The following is a 21563-nucleotide window of genomic DNA, read 5'->3' as shown; positions in this document are numbered from 1 at the left end:
CCCTGCCCCACCGCTGGGGCGAGGATCTCCCTCCTGGGCTGCTGCTGTCTCCCCTTTCCCCCCAGCCCTGCCTCTCCCTCTGCCCCCTTCCCACTCTCCCTAGCCCCCTCTGGTCCCTCCAGAATCCCTTAAAAGCAAAGCTCCCAGGGAGGATTGGGTGGGTTCCCCTGGTCCCCCACCCTCATCCCTTGCCCCCAGCCTAGCCAGCCTGGCACCCACCCTGGCCTGGCCTTGACTGCTGTTTCCCACTGCCACCTCTGTCCTCCCTCTGACCACCTTCTTCCCCGAGCCCTGGGCCTCAGGCACAGGCCCTGCCTCAGTGACCTCTGAGCTCAGCCTCCTCCTCAGCTCAGCCCTGGACAGAACCGGGGCTGGTGGGTATCCCCTTCTCCAGCGTCTGGTCCTGAGTCCCTTCCCATGTCCATGGCTGGGTCCCACTGACACCTGGCTCTGACCCTGAGGGAAAGTGTTGGGCCGGGAGGAGCCACATTGGGAGCTGGTGCTCAGCCAGAAAGAGCAGGGTCCGTCCGGCCACTGTCCTTTCTCTGAGCTGCAACCCCATACACAGCCTTGGCCTGCGGCCAGTTATAGGGGTCCATCTGGCTGCTGTCCTTTCTCTGAGCCACCACCTGGTACACAGCCTTGACCTGGGGTCAGTTATAGAGTGCTGCGGGATGCTCCACGGGCGGCGTCTTGCTCCAAGGCTGCCCTCAGAGACAGCAGTTACTCAGCCCAGGATGTCCACCAGGGGTGGGGGAGCCCTGCGGATGGTTCCCAGCTATTCCTCCAGTTTGAAGGGAGGGCCAGGTGGCCCTCAAGGCGATCTCTGGCACCACCTTGCCTGCCTCTGGATGGCCCCCTGGAACCCATGAAGCTGCTCCACCCCTCTTCCGGGAATGGCCATTGTCCGTGAGCTCCTGTTCACCCTCTGAAGACTTGCCCTTATCTCTCCTCCCTGCACCCCACCCCTGGTGTCACTGCTGTGCCTTGGGCATCCCTGACTCTTCCCATCTGTCTTGACGCTGCCTGACGCTCCCTGAGGACAGAGGCCCTGTGTTGGCCCCACACCTGTCCCTCCCTGGCAGCGTCCCCCTCGTGCACAGCTGTTGAGGGGTGCCGCAGCAGGCTGCCCCTCCCTGGGGGCCCAGGTCCCGGGCTCCTGCTAGTTCGTCTGGTGTCTTCCCTGCCAAGAGTCTGGGCTGTGAAGGAGGCTATTTTTAGCTTCTCTTAGCCCCCATAATTATCTTGCCTGTTTTGCCGTGGTGTCTGGTGCAGTCCTGCTGGAAAATGTCAGTATGTCTCTCCACACTCAGGGGACCTGGGGATGATGGGACCTACGCCCTGGGAGTGGGCGTGGTGGACGAGGGTGGTGGTCCGGGAGCCTCCTCGGTTCACATGCTCTCCCTGGACATGTGGCCCGGCCTCCTCCTCATTCCCGGATGAAGCGAGAGGCTTGTGGTCCACTCAGACCCCTCCATCTCCTGGGGCCCTGTCCATGGTAGGAAGGAAGCCTGGGCACCCTGGCCTCTCCTTGAAGCCTGGAACCTGCAAGGAGCCCCTAAGTGGGGTTTGCCCCTTTCAGCACCTGCAGGGAAATCCGCTGCTGTCCAGAGCTTCCCTATCAAGGACAGACGGGGCGTGGGTGGCGGATTCTAAGCCATTTCTGATGTGGAGGGAGGCACCTGTGGGAAGGGGCCCTGGGGTGAGGCAGGCTTTGCAGCCAGAGGCGGGAAGAAGGGTCTGCCTGAGGTTGCCCAGCAGTGGCAGCTGGCAGAGCAGAGGCCGGGACCTGCTCAGGATTCTGGGGCCGCCAAACCATATGCCCCCCTCAAGTCTGCCTGGGGAGCTGTCTGGCACCCAGGGACTCCCCTGCTTCCCCGCTCAAGTCTGCCTGGGGAGCCGTCCGGTACCTGGGGACCCCCCTTCTTCCAGGCCTCCTTTGGCTCCCCTTGGCTTGGCCTTCAAGGTCCATCACCAACAGCCCCTTCCCTCCACCGTGGCAGCCTGTAATCACTCTTCCTCCAGCACCTGAGGCCCCAAGAAGGGACCCTGACAGGCTCCCCAGCGGCTTTTCTCAGCACAGCCTCCTCTGACCAGTGTCTCCCCCTACAGCCCAATCCTCCACCCTCTGCAGGTAGAGCCTGAGCTGCTTCCTCCAGGAAGCCCCACTGATGCTTGCTCCCATCCAGGTGAGTCCCAAGGAAGTCAGCCCTGGACACGTCACTTGCTTCACAGCTGGGCGTGTATCCTCGGTCTCCCCGAGACTGCAGACACAGGAGGAGGCTGAGGCCCCACCCCGACATGCCCACACCCACCCCCAGCCACCCCAGGACAGACTCGGTCTCCTGCTGTGCCTGTCTCCTCTGTGGCAGAGCCCTTCGCCCTCCACCTGGCAAAGCTCCCTCATCTGCCCTGTGGTAGGCAGTATGCCCCTCCAAAATGTCAGCATCCTCACATTAGGCTCCCAGGCACGGGGAACTCGAGCTACTCCTCAGCGGACCTTGACATGTGGAGGTTGTCCTGGATCATCTGTGTGGCCCAGGGTGACCGCAGGATTCGTGGAGAGGGAGGTGCGTCAGAGAGGGTGTGGACATGAAGCAGGGCAGGTGCTGCCAGGCGACCACCGCTGGACCTGCCGCAGCTGCAAGAAGACGCTCCCCTCAAACCTCCCAGGGAAACGCAGGCTGCGGACACCTCGATTTCAGCCCAGTGAGCCCCAGGGCTGGGCTCCTGACCCACAGAATCGTGAGATGAGAAAGGCGTGCTGTCTGAGCCACTGCATTTGTGGTTGCTTGCTTGGTGGCAGCAGGGGACCAGTACAACCTCACACTGCCTGCTCTGTGCCGGACTCCCCAGCGTCCCTGCATGGTGGAGATTCCCAGGCCCGCCTGGCTGTGGCCCTTCCCCTTCACCTGACTGTGTGGCCCCTCTGAGCCTCACCTCCTCACTGGTGGAACAGGAAGGTGAGGGTGTCTCCCCCTGGGGCTGATGTGGGGCTGACACATGGGTCAGATAAGGTCCCACGTGATCAGCTCCTCCCGTGGGACAGCCGTGGAGAGGGGCAGGTGAGTGCTAGGTGGGCAGAGCTGCCTATCTGCTCCCCTCTCTAGAGCTGAGACCCACGGGACTAGCCAGGGACTCCCTGTTGGAGTCTGGCAGCCCTGCCTAGGCCCCTTGTGTGCCGGCCTTGGGGGCTGCCTCCTTGGCCTCTGTGTCTCCCGCCCTGTGCAGTGGCTGGCGCCCGCCAGTGCTATTTACATGAGTGGTGATGGGGGCTGTGCCTGCTGGGGCCTCCTCAGCCTGGGCCAGGGACATCCCTCCACAGCTCTTTCCCTGACTGCTCATTTTGTGAGGTTGTTGTTTTTTATTTGGTGTCTCTGCATTTCCATTCTTCTCCCCTCCCCCACCATCCAGGCGTTGCTATGGGAACTGGGCTGAGGTCCTTGCAGCATCCTTGATAGATGGGTTTCAGGCCTGGGCAGGGGCGCAGGTTTGTTGGCCGGGAGAGGGGGGTGCTTGGGAAGGGTCCTTGCGGTCTTGCAGTTGGAATCACAGGGTCCAGAGGAGGGAGAGCTATCAGACACCCATCCCTGCCCTGCATCCAGCGTCCCCACTCAGGGCACAGCCCTGTCACTACCACCCTCTGCTGTCACTGCTGTGGGCCTCAGCTCCTGTTATCTTTGGCTGGGTTGCCTCCATCACGATGGTCTGGGCTGTGTCCCTGCTGCCTCCCCTTTGACCTCCCCTTTGACCTCTGCGGGAGGGAGCTGGCCACACAGCCTCCCCATGCCAGGCCTCCGCCTCCCCACAGTGAAACGGGGTGGTCGGAGCTACTGCCCATGACGTGGTCAGATTCACACGGTGACACCGGGGACTGGCTCCCCACAGATGCTGGATGCAGGTCCCCGCAGGGCCCTCGGCTTCGCCTCCTCTTACCTCAGTTTCCCCATCTCTGCGATGGCAGCACTTGGGCCATTGTCAAGTCACCAAAGCCACCTGCAGGTAAGCAAAGGGGAGAGAGGATGGGGGCAGGGGCCGAGTGGAGTTGGCACTAAGCCACAGCCGCAGCCTGGAGCAGAGCATCCTCGCACTGACAGCAGCCCCCGCCTGCCACCGGCCTCCTGTCCACCCCCACCCGGGATCTCCATGCCCGGAGTCCCAGTGAGCCGTGCGGGTGGCGAGGAGAGTCTCTGGCTGGGCTTCCGAGGCTGCCGCACTCCTCCCTCCTCAGCCCCCACACTGCCCGTCGCCTGGCCAGGGGTGCAGAGCTTAGGAATGCGGCTAAGGGGCAGGCAGGGCAGGCTGGGGGTGGGAGGGCTCTGAGGGCCAGAGGCATGGTCTGCAGAGAGAGGCTCTAAAGAGGGTCCTCACCCCACCAGGCGGGCTCCAGGGACATGCTTCCCTCTCAGACCCCACTCCAGCCCTGACAGCATACTGATAGCGCCCAGCCAGAGGCTGGAATGCTTCCTGCGTGGGGAAATGTTGGGTTAAATATTGGGATATATTGGGTGGATATATCGTGTTAAATAAAATACATGATTCAAATGAGTTTCACCTCTTTCTCTTCATTTTTCATCATGGCCACCTCAGGCTGGCAGTGGTGCTGTCCGAGTCTGCAGGAGGGAGGGGCAGGGACGCCAGCCAGCCGGGCTGAGCTTTCTTCCTGGGTGCAGGGCTGGGTTAGGGTCCAGGTGAACCCCAGAGGAGGAGGGCGGGGGCTGGATTTGCTGATCTTGATCTTGCTGGGGAGGGCCAAGTACAGGGTGCCCCTGGTGCACTGAGGAGCCCGGGCATCCCCAGCCAGCTTCCTCCCCTCTTGAGCAGGTGGCCCGGTGACCCAGAGGCCCTGCACTCTGGAGCAGGGTCAGCTGGGAGGCCTGTGAGGCCCGAGGCAGCCTGTGGCAGAAAGGCAGAGGAGGCGCTCTTCCATCTAGGTCACTTGGGGGAGCCAGCGGCAGCGTCGGCCACCCCCTCTTCCGGCAACTGGGCTTCCGGAGCCCAGGGCCAACTCCATGTTTATCCTATCAAAAATAGTGACTGAGCCTCGGGGCTGGCAAGGAGCTGAGTGAGGAGCTGCCTCTGCGGCTGCGCCGTACCCCTGGTCTCCATTCCCCCATAGTAGGCACCCCAGCTCCCAGATCCTGCTGCAGGCCTGTCCTGAGACAGCCTGTCCTTCCCTTGGCTGTCCCGAGACAGCCAAGTCCTCCTACCTGCAGCCTGAACCACCTCCTGGGGGTGGCTCCTCCTGCTCCGGCCATGGCTCTCTCCTGGGTCCGTCTCCCCAGCAGTCCTGGCAGGCGGCTGCCCTGCACCCGAAGCTTGAATTAAAGATGCGGAGGCTGCTCGGCCTGAGTCCTTCCAGGAGGAAGGCAAAATCTGCATTCCTATCTATCCAGCCAAACGCCGCCTGGAGCTGATCAGTCAGGCCCAACTCTCGCCAAACCCTGGGGGCCTGCCCTGTGCCTCAGGCATCCTCTGCACGCAGGAGTCCACGCAGCCCCACACTTTGGGCCTCTGTTGGCCTGGGCACCCTGATGGACAGTCCAGAGCTGGCTGTCAGGGAAAATGGTCCTGGGGTCCTCTCCCCACGGTGGCTGGGCCCTTTTTGTTCCACTGAACCCCGCTCTTTCTCAGGGTTAGGCCAAAGGACCAGGAGGGGCTTGGCCCCAGCTGCTTGCAGCCCCCTACCCTGGAGGATGACCCTTCAGCTCAGAGAGCACCCCCCTGCACCTGAGCACGAGAGGGCAACGAGGGGCTCAGGCCCTCAGGGGCTCTCTGGGTCAGGCCTCATTGGAGGACCCTCGTTCAGGGTGTCCAGTGGTGCCTGGGTCCTGGACACCGGACACTGGCTCTGTTGGATGCTGGTGCCCAGGGGTCCGTAGGGGACTTCCTGCCTCAGATGCCTCGGGGCCTGCCCAGTGACAGTGCACAGTCCCCAAGCCTGCTTCTGTCCCCAGGTGCACTGTTCAGAGCACCCCACCAGGGGCTGCCATGCCCGCCATGTCCCAGGCATCCCAGTGGCCAAGGCCGGTCTCCATGCCGGGCAGAGTTGAAGGGCCAAAGAGCTTGGGCAGACCAGACAGGGCATTAGCGTCCTGGCCATCCACTGTCAAGGGGCCCCTGTCTTCCATTGACTGGGAGATCTCTCCTCGTCCACCGTGGTAGAAAATCCATTATCCGGTGACTGCACCTGCCCATGGAGTGCCCGTGCAAGAGCCCGGGGTGTGCGTTTGGCTATGGCCCGGTGGCAGCTCCCTTCTGCATCCCACCTGGGAATTCATTTCGGCTTTCTTCTTCCCTACATATGTGGGGTGCTTTGAGCTTTCCAGTTGTAACATTTTACTGGTTCCCTCATCAGTGAGGTAACGTTTTGAACACGTGTGTGTTTTATATTTGTAGGTATGAAATGTGCACGCTTGGACCAGAGACCCCAGAGTGCCTTCTCACCTTCCACCCTAGCAGCCTTCTCCCCACCTAGGCTCACAGCCCTCCTGCTGCCTCGGGCTCCCCTAGGGCAGGGGCTACCAGGCTGGGGCCCTCAGCCTGCCCCACCCTCCCCTCTCATGGACCTGCAGCGCCTGCCTCGGCTCCATTAGCTATGCCCTCATAGCGCCCTGGTGTCGCTCCTCTGGGCATGGAGGGGCCTTGGGTACCAGAGACGGCCCTGCTCCTTGCCCTGCCTTTGCTCTCCTTCAATGCTGGGGTCAGGGTCATCACCCCAGCACCCTGCACGCTCCCATCCCTGTCCTAGACAGCCGCTGTCCTGGAGCCCCCACCCTGGAATTTCTCCTCCATCTAGTACTCCAGTCTGCAATTCCATTTCCAGGCGCCTTGAGGTCACTTGCTTCTCTCCCAGGGTAGCCTTCGGCCATGCCTTCACCTATCTTCCACCTTTACATTCCCCAGGAGGGGTCAGGAGGGGTCCCTGCCCTTGGGAACTTGTGGGTTAGCCAGAAGAACAGGGCCAGTCATGATAACAGGAAAAACCCACAGTGCTTACTTAGGATGAGCCGAGGGGTCCTGGGTGATCACCCATTGAATGCCCCCACCCTTAAGGCCACCTTCACCCTCACGTCCCAGCTGGTGAGTGCAACCCGGTCCTGGTGCCAGCAGCCCCCATGGAAGCCCCTTGTCAGTGGCGTCTGGGTGCTGGGGTCCCTGGAGGGCCCATGCAGGCTCTGCAGAGAACCGAGGGCTGGCCAGGCGAGTCCATGGCCCGAGCACGAGCGTGGCACCCCCAGGCACTGGTGCTACCTTCTTATGGGAGGTTGGGGATGCACAGGGCTGAGGGCACCTGCCCTGCAGTGTGTTGAGAGGAGGGCCGTGTGGCTGGCGAAGGGCGCCTGGGGTGGGGGTGCAGGAGGCCAGGGGAAGATGAGCAGGCTGCAGCCTTTGACCAGGGAGCTGAGGACCAGAGGGAGTGGGATGCAGGGGATGGGGCCCGGACCTTCAGGCAGGAGCTCCCCTCCCATCCCCAGCACTGGGGCTGGCGGGCGTGGCTAGGCAGGGTCACCTGGGCCCTTCTCCTGGAAGAGAGGTCTTTCCTGCCCTGCCCTGCTCCACTCTCCCTCCACCTTTGCCTGTGTGGGAAATGAAGGAAAGCAGAGAGGAATCTGAGACCAGAAAAGGGCAGAGGACCAGACTGCCTGTTGGTTTCCTGTGCAGGCTCTGTCCCAGCCACCCCTGCCCTGGAGCTTGTGGTCTGACCTTTGGGCTCAGACTCTGCCGTGGATACACCTGGTCTCGCCTCTACTAGACAGGCACTGGGGCCACCACTTCCCTGCCCTCACCCAACAGGGTCTGGGCCAAACCTGGTGGACAGACCCACAGGGGTGGGTGTCGATCCCAGGGCTGGTGTTGGGGAAAAGGCCAGGAAGCCACCCCCGGGAGCCTCTGAGTGGGCTCCTGTTCATCCCCACCATCTTCTCTAAGCACCTGCCCAGGAAGGGATTGACAGAAATGGACAGGGGAGGTGCATTTAACGCAGGGGCCCGCCTTCCAGGACAGGCACCTGTGCGGATGCCTCAAATCTGGGCAGTGGCGGCGGGGGGCCTGTCTTGTTTACAAATGGAGAAATGGTCATCTGCTGGATGTCAGATCCAGCTTCACAAAGACGGACTCAGGGAGAAATACACAGTCATGCCTGTCCCCTGGTGGGTGCCCAGTGGGAGCCACCTCCTCCTGGCAGGGCGGCAAGATGGGTGGGGGCTCTCCTGGGCTGGGTGCCCGCTGCAGGACGGGGAGGCCAGCCTCAGAGAGGGCCTCCCAGGTGGTGGCCCGTTACACAACCGCAGCCCCCTCCACACACCTACAAAGCCCCAGGAGCCACTTGGGGGAAAGACCCAGGCTTCCACTGTTGCCCTCCACACACCATCGGTGACCCCGGGTGGACAACCAACCTTTTTTAGGCCTCTGCTTCCCGTCTGCCGAGATAGGATGGTGTGGTGAGGCTGTGGCCCGGGCCTGCCTTGGTGATGTCTGTGACTGAGAGGAAGGGTGAATTTACCTGCACAAAGGTGCAGGCGTAGCCAAGAGCAGAAGAAAGCTGGTGGATGGTCCTGGCTGAGGAGTCCCCCAGCCAGGGGAAGGGGCAGCAGCCTCTGGTTGAAGCCACTTGCCGGCCCAAAGCCTAGTGGGAAGCCCTGCTCTAGCCCCTCCCAGCCCACTTACCTCCTCAGAGCCAGGCCAGGCACCCCTGCCCTCCTGCCCACCCTTCAGGTGGTGAGAAGTCAGCTTGCCTCTTGCCCCATTGCCCAGGGAAGAGATGTGAGGGGAAAAACTTTTCTAAAAAGTAAAAATCCTGATCCATCCAAATATGAAGCGGACACTTGTCAAGGACTTTTCTAAAAAGTAAAAATCCTGATCCATCCGAATATGAAGCGGACACTTGTCAAGGAGGGTTTTTAACCCATTAATTCATGAAGTAGCCAGTAGGGAATTAAAACCAGCTCATAATTTTAAAACTCACCAAAAAAAAAAAAAAAAAAATCTGTAGGCCCATATGGTTTCACTGGATAATTCTACCCAATGTTTAAAGAGTGAATGCCAATTCTACACAATCTGTTCCAGAAAAAAGAAAAGGAAGGAAACGCACCCCATTTCATTTTATGATGCTAATATCACCCCAATGTCAAAACCAAAGACGGTACAAAAGAAAAGAAAGAAAATGAAAGAAAGCTGCAGACTGATAACCCTCATGAGTATAGAAGCAAAAATCCCTAACACAATGCTAGCAAATAGAATGCAATGGCAGGTAAAAGTAATCAAATGCTGTGACCAAGCGGGGCTCACTCAGGATGCAAGACTGGCTCGATTTGAAATTCAGGCAATGAAACCCACCATATCAACAAGCTATATAATAACGTTAAAGCAATTGATGCCCCAACATTTTTTGATAAAAATTCTTAGAAAAAAATAGGAATAGAGGAGAAATTCTCAAGTTGACAAAGGGCATCTACAAACAAAAAAACAAAAACAAAAACAAACAAACAAAAAAAACTTACAGCAAACATCATGCCATTGGTGAAAGACTGGGTATTTTCCTTCGGAGATCAGAAACTCTTATTTATCATAGTAATGGAAGTTCTAGCCACTAAAATGAGGCAAGAATAATAAATCATAGGCATACAGATTGAGAAGGAAGATGTAAAACTGTCTGTGTCAGCTGGGCGCAGTGGCTTACGCCTGTAATCCCAGCACCTTTGGAGGCTGAGACAGGTGGACCACCTGAGGTCAGGGGTTCAAGACCAGCCTGGCCAACATGGTGAAACCCCGTCTCTACTAAAAATACAAAAAAAAAAATTAATTAGGCATGGTGGCACGTGCCTGTAATCCCAGCTACTTGGGAGGCTGAAGCAGGAGAATCGCTTGAACCTGGGAGGTGGAGGTTGCAGTGAGCTGAGATCGCACCACTGCACTCCAGCTTGGGCAACTGAGACTTCATCTCAAAAACAAACAAACAAACACACAAACAACCCAAAAAACTGTCTGTGTCTGCAGATGACACAATTATCTGTGCAGAAAATAATAAAGAATCTACATAAAACTCCTAGAGCTAACAGGCAGTTTCAGCAAGGTTGCCGGATACAAAAATCAACATCTACAAATAAATTGTACTGCTAAATGCTAGAAGGGAAAAACAGAAACGAAAATACAATACAAGTTACGATTGCTGAAATAAAAATGAAATGCTTGGCTGCAAAGCTAGTAGAGCATGGCCACGACGAAAGCCTTGTGGAGGAAATCCCAGAAGATGAGGTGAATGCAGACAAATACCAGATTCATGGATTGGAGGACTTAACACACCATAGAGGCCAATCCTCCCCAAAGTGATATTCAGGTTTGAAGAAATTCCTCTCAGAATCCTAGCAAGATTTTCTTTCTTTCTTTCTTTCTTTTTTTTTGTAGGTACAGACAAGGTGATTCTAAAATTTGTATGGAAAGGCAAAGGAACTAGAGTAGCTAAAACAATTTTGGAAAAGCAGAATAAAGTGGAAGGAACACGTCTACCCAATTTCAAGACTTATTAAATAGCTGCAGCCATGATGACTGTATGGTACTGGTGGAAGGAAGGACACAGAAGTGGAATAGTATAGAAAACCCAGAAATGACTCATACTGCACAGCCCAGTCCAGTCCTGCCTGCCCAGGAAGGGGGCAAAATGGGGAGTGGCAAACACAACTACAGACCAAACCTCTCCCTCCTCTCCCCTGGGGCCCCCTTGAATCCCACTACACCGCACTGTGCGGGCAGCCCCTCCTGGGCGTCCCCACACCTGGCTGGATTCTCTGGGAGAACAGGGTGGGCCAGGAGCCAGGGAGCTTTGCCAGCACAGCCTCGATGGGCCCTGGTCCTGGCAGTTGCTGACTCGGGCGGGACTGTGGTTTGTTCTTCCTGCCTTTCTTCCTTTGGATGTGCTCAGACCCGCATTCCAATTCCTCCACTGGTGAACTTGGGCAATGGTTGCTCCTCTCTGAAACACACTGTCTCCTGTCTCCTTTCTACTGTCTCCTCTGTGCAAAAGGGTCACTTTAGCCCTGGGGACTCTGGGGGGCTGCCCATGCCTATCCCATCTCCACTCAAGGAAGGGCTTGGAAAGGAGTTTCCTGAAAACCTCTGTGGCTTTGGGGAGATGTTTTTCATGATCACTACCATCGAGGAGGAATCTGGGGTTTTTATGTTACCCACATCTCTTGCCTCCTTCCCCTGCCTACACACATGCTATAGAGGTAGTGAGCTCCCCAGCCTTGGTGGTAACCAAGAGGCCAGATGGCCCTGGGCCACAGATGCTGTGGAAGACACTCTTATCCTGGGAATAGGGGATTGGCCAGAGGTTTGGGTAAGACCAGGCAGCTTCTCTCTAAGTGAGCTGGTCCTTTCACAGGTGCCTGGCTGATAGGCGGGTACAATCCCAGCCACAGAGAGGCAGCTAAGGGAAGAGATGAAGGAATTGTCTAGGGAGGCCGAGGGCATGCAGAGGGCACTGTGAGAGGAAATACCTCCTTTCTCCCCACCACAGCTCCCGTCATGCTCCTTCCTGCGGCTGGCACCTTGCAGCTTGTGCCAAGACGGCCTTGGCTCCGTGTGTCAAAGAAAAAGGAAAATCATTAAATTAATAGCGTCTGCCTCTGAAAGAGCCTGCCAGCCGCCTTCCCAACTCCCACGCCCCTTCTTCCTCATCTCAGAGAACAGGTTTTGTCTGAGGTGACTGCGCACCTCTCCCAGAGCACCTCACAGCCTCTTGCCATGTGGCCCTTTTCTTGCTGGTGAGAAATGGGAAGCCACGGGCAGAACTTACAGGAAAGCAGTTGGTTTCAGCTGACAAAGACCCTTCACCTTCTCTGCTTCCTGGAGTGGAAATGTGATGGTTGGAGGTGAAGCAGCCATCTTGGAGGCAAGAAGAACAAGAAGAAAAAAATCTTGTTAAGACCGAAAGGTCCAGGGTCTTTGGTGGGGCATGGAGCCCCTAAAATGCCCATTCTTTCTTGTTACATGAGAAAATACCCACTTACTTAAGCCAGGACAGTCAGCTTGAGGTCAACTTTGGCTGATTGGAATTCTAATGGGAGCAGACACCATTGGTGCCCCTTGCTACACCGTCTGGGCTCCCCTCTGACTCCTGCAGCCGTGGCCGCCAGCTCCTGTGTCTGCTCACGGCTTTCCACCCAAGCTCCCTCTTCTCTCTTCCTTGCTTCAGGGCCACCTCCAAAGAATAGGGCCGGACCAGCAGGTGCAGGTGTGCAGTGCAGAGGAATGAGTGTCCCTGGAGGTCCCTCAGCTCATGGGGGGCAGAAGTGAGTAGGTAAATAGATCAGCATCCTTGTCTCCAAGGCAACGCATCCCTCTGAGGGCGCCAGCTGCCCCCAGAAGTGACCAGCTCAACAAGGGACCCTGTCTGGCTCTTTGTCCTTACCTGATTGGGAACCAGCTGAAGGATTCCACGCCTTCTGGCCAAACAGACGTCCTGGAAGGGTGGCGATGGAAAGCCAGGCCTAGCCCCCAACCGCTGCCCAGAACCGGGAACCATGGGCGACATGGCGTAACTGGGGCAATGGGCATGGGGAGGGAGACGGGCCAGATTGGCAAGACTGCCAGAGCCACCGGACATGTCTCGGCTCTGTGGGGCTGGCAGCGACTCTCCCTGAGGGAGGAGAGGAGCAGTCTTGGTTGGTCTGCCCTAGGAGGGCCGTCAGGCTGCTGGGAGAGCAGCTCCCACGGCAAGTCCACCCGTGGTCCCTTCCGACGCGGCCAAGCTGTGTGCCGTGCACCTCTGAGCCCAGGAGAACGCCCCAGTCTGGAAACAAGAAGACTAGGAGGACAGGATAGACCCACCACGGAGGGGCTCAGACTCAGAGGACAGGCCCACTACAGAGGGGCTCAGACTCAGAGGACGGGCCCACCACAGAGGGGCTCAGACTCAGAGGACGGGCCCACCGCCGAGGGGCTCAGACTTGGGAGACAGGACAGACTCACCCTGGAGGGGCTCAGCCTCGGAGGACTTGCCCACCGCAGAGGGGCTCAGCGGGCCTGTGTCCTGCTCCCCTCCTGGGGACACAGGCCTATGGCCAGGACATCCCCTTGAAGAGGGCACCAGGCGAGGGGCATCACCAGAAGGAGCTGTGACCTCAGGATAGAAGCGACCTGGAGCATGTACACAAACCAGGCAAGCCACATGCCACACACGGCACGGACTCACCACACACACACACACACACTCCAGAGACCCTGACACACACACACACAGAGACCCTGACACACACACACTCCAGAGGCCCTGACACACACACACACTCCAGAGACCCTGACACACACACAAACACACACACACACACACACCCCACTCTACAGATGCATCTGGGAGCCGAGCTGGGCCACCCTGCCCTTTCCCTCCTGGGAGCAGGGTGTCTGCCCTCCTGTCCAGCGGCACCTGGCCAGCACTGCCCGGGGGGTCTCTCCATCGAGGCAGTGAGGAGTGGTCTGGTGGCCCCTTTGCCGGGATGTGACACGCAGATGTAGCTGCTCCTGGCCTGCCTTGGGGGTATGAGGGAGGTCCCCGCCTGCACCTCAGTTCCCTGGAGGAACACTTCCACGCGCTTATGGCATTTTTGTGTGGACCTGCCTCAGGCCCCTGCCCGCTGTGGTCATCACCCGAGTAGGGGTCTCCTTTGCACACTGGGCCCATTGTGCCGTGCACAGAGAGGGCAGGGGCCTGTGTGGTCACACGGCACCTCCTGCCAGCCCTGGAAGCCCCATGCATTAGTCTGCTCTTGTGTTGCTATAAAGAAATACCTGACGCTGGGTAATTTATTTTTTTAAAAAAGGTTTATTTTGGCTCATGGTTCTTCAGGTTTTATGGGAACCATGGTGCTGGCATCTGCCTGATTTCTGGGGAGGCCTCAGGAAGCTTCTAACCATGGGGAAGGCGAAAGGGAACCACGTGTCACATGGAACAAGGAAGGGGCGGGGAGGTCTCAGGCTTTTCAAACAACCAGATCGCTAGTGAACTAACGGAGCGAAAACTCACGCGTCACCAAGGGGGTGGCTAAGCCCTTCACAAGGGATCAGCCCCCATGACCCAATACCTCCCAGCAGGCCCCAGCTTCAACCCTGGGAATCACATCTCAACATGAGATTTGGAGGGGACACACGTCAAGCCATTTCACCCTGGAAGGCCTGATGCAGAGGGTCCAACTCCCTGAGTGGGGCGGGAGGCAAGGGCTGGTGAGGACACGTGGCAGGGCCTGGCAGGAAGGTGCTTCTTCGGCCCCTTCCTGATCCCTGAGTGCCGGTCATCCCTGTGGCCAGGAGACAACGAAGGCAGCCGGGGCCGTCCAGGGATGCAGGTCTTACCTCCAGGAGGCCAGGCCTCTCTGGCTGTTGGCACAGGGCTCTGACCTGACCTGAGCAGGGCCTGGGTGCCTCCTGCCTCCGCCCTGAGGCAAACATACTCCAAACCCTCCTCATCAGGGGATCCGGCCTGGCCCACAGCCCTGATGCACACTCCGGCTTCCAGGCCTCCTTTGGCTCATCGCCCATCCACTCACTCACTCAGTGATCAACGGCGAGCGCGACAATGTGCTGAAGAGTAAGATGAGGAGCATTTTATTCCAAGGTTCTAGAAACCTCCCGGGTGAGATACTGATAGCGGGGTATGAGCCTGGGCTCTGGGCAAAGAAGCAACCCCAGGGAACTGCTGCCCTGAGCTGGGGAAGACGTCAAAGAGGTGGAGCTCTTGAGCCCAGTTTCCTCCTTTCGGTCCTGTGTCATCCCTTGTTCTGGAAACCCCACGGCCCAGCCTGTCGGGTGCACCCCACACACAGCAACCATCATTGGACAGACATTGACTGGGCCAGCACCAAGACCCCAGTCAGCTCTGCTGCAGCGGGAACACAGGAGTCCCATTTTTTCCTGCCTGTGGGCAAGGGTGGGGGGTGCTGGCTCAGCAGAAGGGGTCTGAGGCGCCCTGAAGAAGATAGCAGGGGTGGAGACAGGTTCAGAGAGGAGGGCCTGAGTAGCCCCCAACTCCTTCCTGCTCCGCAGACCCCCACTCCCTCCCACCCTGCAGTCCCTACTCCCTCCCACTCCACAGCCCCCCACTCCCTCCCACTCTGCAGCCCCCACTCCCTCCCACTCCACAGCCTCCCGACTCCCTCCCGCTCTATAGCCCCCAACTCCCTCCCGTTCTGCAGCCCCCAACTCCATCCCACTCTGCAGCCCCCCACTCCCTCCCACTCTGCAGCCCCCCACTCCATCCCGCTCTGCAGCCCCCCACTCCCTCCCGCTCTGCAGCCCCCCACTCCCTCCCACTCTGCAGCCCCCCACTCCCTCCCGCTCTGCAGCCCCCCACTCCCTCCCGCTCTGCAGCCCCCCACTCCCTTCCGCTCTGCAGCCCCCCACTCCCTCCTGCTCTACAGCCCCCCACTCCCTCCCACTCTGCAGCCCCCTACTCCCTCCTGCTCTGCAGACCCCCAACCCCATCCTGCTCTGCAGGTGAGGAGGCCACTCATGTGGCAGGGTTGTCCAGGCTCAGCAGCCCCAAGGGCAGGGCTGGGTGGAACCTTCTGCCTCTCTTCCGAGACTCCTGAAGTTACAGCTCTTCCCGCCAGGCTTTCCTCCCCCGGGGGCATTCCATCCCCTTCCTTCCCTTTCTGTGGCTCCTTTCTGCCCCTTAGGGAGGCTGTCCAGAGCTGCAAGGGGTCCTGGAGGCCTTCTACACGCTGCTCCTCCTTGGCTGACCCCAGGAGTAGTCCTGCCCTAGTGGGAGCTGCTAAGGCCTGCCCAGCACCTGCTGTGTGCAGCCACACAGGTGCCCCACAGGACACCTCACTCAGTCGTCTCCACTGTTACAGTCCCCACCTGACCAAGACGCCTGAGTTCAGAGGGCTGGTGAGCTTGGGGCCTGCCGGGTGACCTGGCATCCAGCTCCTGAGCCCCAGTGGGGTCCTTCCTGGTGGGGCTTTTAGTTGGTAGGTCCTGGCTGGCCTGCCAGGACCTCCTGCACCCAGTAGCTGGGCCGGCACTCCTGGGGACTCCTCCTCCCTACCTGGTCCCCAGCCCTTTGCTCCTCCTCACCCTTGGCCAGGACATGCGCTTTTTCTGTGAGGTTCCAGTTGGTTGGGTGACAGCAGGCTGGTACTGCGGTCCCTTCTCAGGGTGGGCATCCTACGAGCAGCCAGAGGGACGTACATGTCAGCCTCGAGCCCCGTGGCTGACTCTGCTACCTGACAAGTGGCCGGAACCTTGGTAAGCTGTCACAGCCTAGGAGCTCGGGGCTGGGGAACAGGCCCATCCGGGCAGCCAGGTCGCGAGCCCTTGAGGCTGCTGGGCCCCGACCCCCACTCCCACTGTCCTCTGGGCACCCAACCCCACGCCTGGCTGTGGTGGGGGTTATTTTCTATTTGTCAAAGGAAGGCAGGAGGGATGTGGGCAATGGAGACCATTGAGTAAAGGACAGATCGGGCTGTGCCACTCCCCTGTTCAGAGCTCACGATGACTCCCCTGGTCCTGGGACAATGGCCACAACCTCCCTTGCCAGCCTCCCTGCCACCCACTCTGGCCCTCTGGCCTCTGCTTGGCTCCTCCGGTTCCTCCGAGGCTACGGGCCCACGCCCTCTGACCTTTGACCCTGCTGCTTTTGCTGCCTGAATTGCCTCCCCTCATGCCTGCCCCGCAACCTGCACCCGGCCAGCTTCTTCCCATTTCCACACGGACGTCCCCCTCTCAGAGGCCATTTCCCCAGTTAACTCATCTAAGGGCAGGGCCCCATGACCACCTCCAGCCCGTTCCCTCCCTGCCTCACCCCAGCACTCCAGCTCCTCCAAGTGTGGCCCCTCCCGCAGCACCGCATTTATAGTGCAGTTTTCCTGTGACCGGCTTTGTCCAAGTGCTTTCCATATCGACACTCAGTCTTCATCACAACCACGTGCAGCAGGCACTGGTTTACAGGTGGGGAAACTGAGGCACCTGGCCATTCAGTCATCTCCCCAGGCCCCACAGCACGCGATGGAGGGCGAGGTTCAGGGCGGGGCCTGCGGCAGGCACTGGTTCACAGGTGGGGAAACTGAGGCACCTGGCCATTCAGTCATCTCCCCAGGCCCCACAGCACGCGATGGAGGACGGGGTTGAGGGCGGAGCCTGCGGCAGGCGCTGGTTCACAGTCACACCCGAGGCTTGGCCACCTCGGGCTCGGGAAGGTGCTGCTGTGGAGACGGGTGCAGGAGGGGCCCCCAGTCCTGAGAGCTCAGCTTCCCCGATCCGCACCACCCAGCCCCCGCCTCCTCCCAGCGAGGCTCCTACCCCACGCAGCTCCGGGGCATTTGGGGACCCAGAACCAGGAAGAAAGGAGGTGGGAGGGAGACAGCAGGTGGTGTGTGGGGTGGGGTTGGAGGAGAACTTCCAGGGAGTCAGAGACAGACACAGGAGCAGCTGCAGCCTGGGTGGGCAGGGACGGGAGGCGCAGTGGGTTTTTAGGACGTGCCCCCACGTGCCCCTTGCAGAAACCTGAGAAATGCAAGGGAAGGACCTGGAGTTTGATGGCGCCACCGCGACCCCTCATGCTGTCTCCCAGCGGGGGCCACGCAGAGGCCACCGTGAATGCTGAGGGGAAGGGCGTCCTGTGGAGTCCAGCGGAAGGAGGGGAGGCTCCCACCTGCACAGCCCCTCGGCCCTGTCAGCCTCCTCTCCTGACTGCACTGCTGTGAAGCCTCCCTTCAGTCCTAAGACAAAACCTTAGCTCCTGAGCCCTGCGTGTCTAAAGGGCTCTGCAAACCGGCACCGACTCGCTGCTCCACTGCAGAAGCCACGTGGGTCTCCCAGGCCGGGCCACCGCGCCCAGCGCTCCTGCCCCCGGAATGGCTGCACTCGTCCCACTCCGGGCCTTCGAATGCCATTCTCTGTGCTGCAAGACTTTTCCTTCCTCACCACTTAGCAAACTGCTGTCTGTGCCTTCAGCTCCAACCCAGAGCCCCTTCCTCTGGGAGGCCTGCCCTGATTTTCTCCACTGACCTTTTTGGATGGCTCTCCCTTTACAAGCCTGTCTCCTCTCCTGGGCTTTGAGCCCTCAGGGGTGAAGACGACCTTGGTTACATCTTTTTCTCCCTTTCCCAAGCCAATATAGGACAGAACATTCTGGGCACTCAATTATTCTATGCAGGATGCATGAGTCGGCGGGTGACAGGCCCGCTCTGGGAGCCGTGGGCTGCAGCAGGGCTCAGCCGAGATGGGGGAGGAGACTGTGCGTGCCCACCCTGTGTCCCACCCAGATGGGGCCCCTCCCCACCCACGAGCACCACGCTGCCTCTGCCACCCCGTGCCCCAGGTCCACGGTCCCCCATCCCCTCTGTGGACTTCAGGTGGCATGGTGGGGGGCAGCGTCCATGGGTGAAAGGCACAGACCAGCCACCACCGCAGGTCCTGCGTGGGCTCTGCAGAGCAGCCACTCTCCAGGCTCGGTGTCCCCTTTGTGAAGTAAGCTGTCACCAGTCAGTCACCTGTCCCTCGCCGAGGGGCGCCCCGGGGGAGGCGTGGCTGTGCTCAGCCTCGTCTTGTGGAGTCTGGATCTCCACGTACTCCACGCCCGGCTTTCCAGTCCATGCTAGTGGTGACCGGTGCACACTGAGGAACTCAGACCAAGTTCTGGGGACCCTGTGGGAGTCCTTTCTCAGACACCAGTGGGGTGGCGGGGGGAGGGTGGATATAGACCCCTGTCCCTGACTCCAGCCCTTCTCCTGGCCTCCCAGCCTCCAGTCTGTCTCTACCCTGTCTCTCACCCCATGACAGAGCTTATCCCTGGGCTCGGGACCTCCCCTGGACTCTACTCCAGGGCCCTGCCGCTCCTCCCCTCACTCCAGCTCACTCACAGGTGCCTTGACCTCAGCCCGGCCAAAGCGGAGCTTGCCCCCGAACCCCAGCCTGCTTTTCCTGAGGTGCTCACCCCATAAGGCCTTGGGGTCCCCAGGGCAGCAGCTCCTCCCGCCCACCGCCCCAGGGTCCTGACTTTGCTGCTCCCAGCTCCCGTTTCTCCACAAAACCTCCCCTAGGCCTTGGCCGTGGCTCCTGTCAATGACGCCACCCCCACTCCATGCCCATGGCACCCCCAGCTACTCCTCCCTGCCCCTCTCGAAGTATTTCCCGGAGAGAACCTGACTCTCACCCATGCTGTGCCCCACCTCTGGCAGACCCCTAGGTCCCTGTGCCTGGCCGGCTGCACCCAGGTCCCTGAGAAGCTGTGTGCCGCTGAGCTCTGCTTCTCTAAGAATGGCCCTGTAAACCCTGGTTAGACCAATGGCTGCCCGCCCAAGCCTGGCCCTGTCACCTCTGTCCCTGGGTCCCCCTGGGCCAATTCCGGCCTCTTTTCTAGAGGGTCCCCTGCTGTCTGCAGGGTTTGTGGGGACTTGGAAACTCCTGTGTCCCTAGGGAGCCCGGGGGCCTGGGTCAGGGTCTCTGTCCCTCCCCCACTTCTGCCTCATCCCACCCTCACCCCAAATTCCCTCCAGAGGTCTGGGGAAGGAGTGAGCCCAGGGGTCCTGTCAGGGAGCAGAGGGCAGCAGGCCTGCTCCGGGGTCTCCCTACAGTCGCCAAAGCCAGGCTGTCCAGCAGGGAGGGTGCTTGGGGCCCAAGTTGCTGAAGGAGGCCACCTGTGGTCATCCCCCCCGGCCGCCTAGCGAGCCACACACAGGGGCCTTGTCTCTAGGCCGGGCCGCCACCCCTCCAGCTCTGTGCCAAAACCACTTTCCACGGCTGGAGACGGGGTCCCAGACCAAGGCCTCAGCCCAGTGGCCCAGGTCCCAGGCCCCCAGTTCTCTTCAGAGCCCTGGGCCTATCTCTCCAGGGGCAGCTGTTGGCATGGGGGGAGAAACCCTGGGGACCACACCCTCTACACACCCCTCCACAGCCACCTGGAGCCTGGAGCCGCGTCTCCACTCCCTTCTGTCCCCCAGCCTCACACACGCCCCTGAGAAAGGCTCTGGCTGTGGCTCAGGGAGCTCCCCACTGCAGCAGTTGTGAAGCTGGGATATTCTCTTAGGAACTTTCCCAGCTCCCCAGGGCTGGCGGTGATGACAAGCGTCTCTCAGAGGACAGCTCTTTAAAAAATTAAAAACAAAACAAAACAAAACAAAACTCTATTACTGGACAGAGTTTCCTCAGGGATGTTATCTCTTAAGAGTCTCCTAAAGAAGACTCAGGGTGACCCCATAGTGGAGCTGGCTGTGTCCTAGGCCGGGGTCATTCCCGAGGCCGCCAGCAGGACTGAGGGGCCACGTCCTTCTCCAGCCTGCTCAGGACCGAGGCTGCTGTCACCAGCGTGTCCCATTGTGGGGCGTGGGAGAAGGCTTTACTGCTAAGTTTCCTGACATGGCAGTGGGTTTAGCCACGCCCTAGCTGTCTCTGCTGGGGGCTTGTAATCCCAGGAAAGCCCCTCTGAAGATGCCTGGGCCGTCAGTCATGAGCCCGAGGGCAGCTGCATCCCCTGCCCCTGGACTGGTTCCATTCTTCAGGTCAATCCTGGACCGCAATCTCAGGCAGTGGGGCTGACTCACGGACTCGAGGGAGGACACGCATGATCCCAAATGACAGTGAGCCCAAACCCATAGCATGAGCTAAGGCAACCACCCCATCCGTGGTGTTCTTGGAGCCCTCCAGCCTCTTCCTGGGGATGGTTAGGGGCGGGTGAGGGTTTCTAGGAAGGGAAGCCCCTCCCCAGAGCCCTGGTCAGCGGCCCCTCCTAGGGGACCCTTCCTCAGGCCAACTGTGGGCTCCACTCTCTCAGGGCCCCTGCCTGGGTCAAGGTACAGCGGCTTCCTCAGTTTCCAGAGCTTCCTCCTTCTCAGCCTCAGGGCCATGTGTGCTCAGGAATTCCCTCAGCTGCCTGCAGAGTCAGTTGAGGCCAGAATCCTTGGGGTGAAGTTCCCCTCGACCTCCAGACTGTTGAGAACTGGTCCCTCGTAAGCCCTTGGCTGCTGGACAGGCTTTCTCGGGAAGCAATCTTGCTGACTCTGCAGACAGTGGCTCGCTGGGTCTGGGGTGGATACCTGCGGGAAGGTATCACCCCAACCCTGCACGGTGGCAGTTGCTGGGCTCACCTGTGGGGGCTGCTGGGCAGCCTGGTCCAGTTCTAAGACCCCTCAGGGCACCTGGAAGTCTGTCCTCTGCAGCTGAGAACCAACCTCACCTCGGGAATCCCTTCCCAATGCCTCCGCAGCAGCCGCTGTGCAGAAGAGGCCTCTGGGGGCTCAGTGGTACACACGCGCCCTGAGAATGCCTCCCTTTCCGCTGCCATCAAGGGAGAGTAACGCGGTCGAGGCGCTCCCCTGCCTGCCGCCTGGTCCCTTCTCCTTGGTTGGATGACGTCTAGGAGCCTAGCAAGCAATTTCTGTTTTGGGGTGGGTGGGCAGACGGGGCGGTCACTCACGGACGGGCAGACGGGGCGGTCACCCACGGACGGGCAGACGGGGCGGTCACACACGGACGGGCAGACGGGGCGGTCACTCACGGACGGGCAGACGGGGCGGTCACACACGGACGGGCAGACGGGGCGGTCACTCACGGACGGGCAGACGGGGCGG

General features: G+C 59.9%; 1 long non-coding RNA gene across 1 annotated transcript; it reads right to left on the bottom strand.

The window, feature by feature from the left end:
* Nucleotides 1–14068: 14068 nt before the first annotated feature.
* Nucleotides 14069–18146, bottom strand: LOC134810801 (uncharacterized). Its single transcript, XR_010159389.1, has 3 exons — nucleotides 16799–18146; nucleotides 16072–16161; nucleotides 14069–14962 (listed from the first exon to the last, which is right to left on the bottom strand). It is a non-coding gene; the product is annotated as an uncharacterized LOC134810801 (long non-coding RNA).
* Nucleotides 18147–21563: the final 3417 nt, after the last annotated feature.

The sequence above is a fragment of the Pan troglodytes genome, chromosome 7, assembly GCF_028858775.2.
Source record: "Pan troglodytes isolate AG18354 chromosome 7, NHGRI_mPanTro3-v2.0_pri, whole genome shotgun sequence".
In the NCBI taxonomy this organism is placed as follows: domain Eukaryota; kingdom Metazoa; phylum Chordata; class Mammalia; order Primates; family Hominidae; genus Pan; species Pan troglodytes.
The sequence above is the reverse complement of the archived record's forward strand: the minus strand, read 5'-3'. Positions and strand labels throughout refer to the sequence as shown.